Consider the following 1,142-nt stretch of genomic DNA (forward strand, 5'->3'; position numbering starts at 1 on the left):
TAAGTCAGAGGCTGGCTAGAAGAGACAATAATTTATAAGAAAGGGCTAAAGATGGGCTGGAGAGATGGCTCAGAGGTTAAGAGCACTGACTGCTCTTCCAGAGGCCCTGAGTTCAATTCCCAGCAACCACATGGTGGCTCACAACCATCTGTAATGGAATCTGATGCCCTCTTCTGGTATGTGCCTGAAGACAGAGACAGTGTACTCAATACATACAGACATATATATATGTGTGTGTGTGTGTGTGTGTGTGTGTGTGTGTGTGTGTGTGTATAAATAAATTAGAAAGAAAGAAAGAAAGAAAGAAAGAAAGAAAGAAAGAAAGAAAGAAAGAAAGAAAGAAAGAAAGAAAAAAAGAAAGGGAGGGCGGGCTAAAGAGAACAGAAGATAATTCTAGCAGTTAACTTGCAATGTCCCATCCAGTCTCAGTGGTCTCCCCAGCCCAAGGCAGGCAGTCTGTGGGATCCTTCACATAGACACATGTCCCAAGGGGATCTCAGCTCATTGTGGGTCCTGCTCTGCAGACCAGGCTTTCCCATGCAAGGTGCATCTCAGAGTATCTGGTCCTCAGGCTCCTGGTGGAGTTAAAGTTAGACAAGGAGTTCTCTGCTCTAAGGTACATCATGAGAGCTCACAGAAAGTCTGACATTTCTTCAGCTAAGACAAAGCAGGTCTGTTTCTCATATAGAGATAAACCCAGCTAAAAGACTGGGCTCTGGGCATTCAGCANTGTTTGAACCTTAAATTGCTGATAATCATTTGGTTCTGCTTTTTTGCAAATTCAAAGGTTCTCAAAGCGATAGTATCTTCACAGGCAAGGTTGAAGTAATTTCAAAGTAGAGTTTGGAATAAATGTTTGCTTTCAAAAGATTCCTTATTTAACATTCTTACTTTACAGACTTAAGTTTGACCCATATTACTGAAGAAAGGCTATTTNGATTACATTTTAAAGGACACAAANGGTAGACAAATAATCATAGCTGTCTATCTTTTTAGTGATGCGTAGGGTTAGGGACCCATAAGACGTTTCTGACAGTTGCTATGACAGCAGCGTATCTCAGCAGCAGTTTTTAATTGAGACTTTCAGGTCCTGGTTATGGTCTGACAGACAATTCTTTCCCGTACTTAGGGTATGGCTGTCT

The sequence above is a fragment of the Mus caroli genome, chromosome 9, assembly GCF_900094665.2.
Source record: "Mus caroli chromosome 9, CAROLI_EIJ_v1.1, whole genome shotgun sequence".
NCBI classification, from domain to species: domain Eukaryota; kingdom Metazoa; phylum Chordata; class Mammalia; order Rodentia; family Muridae; genus Mus; species Mus caroli.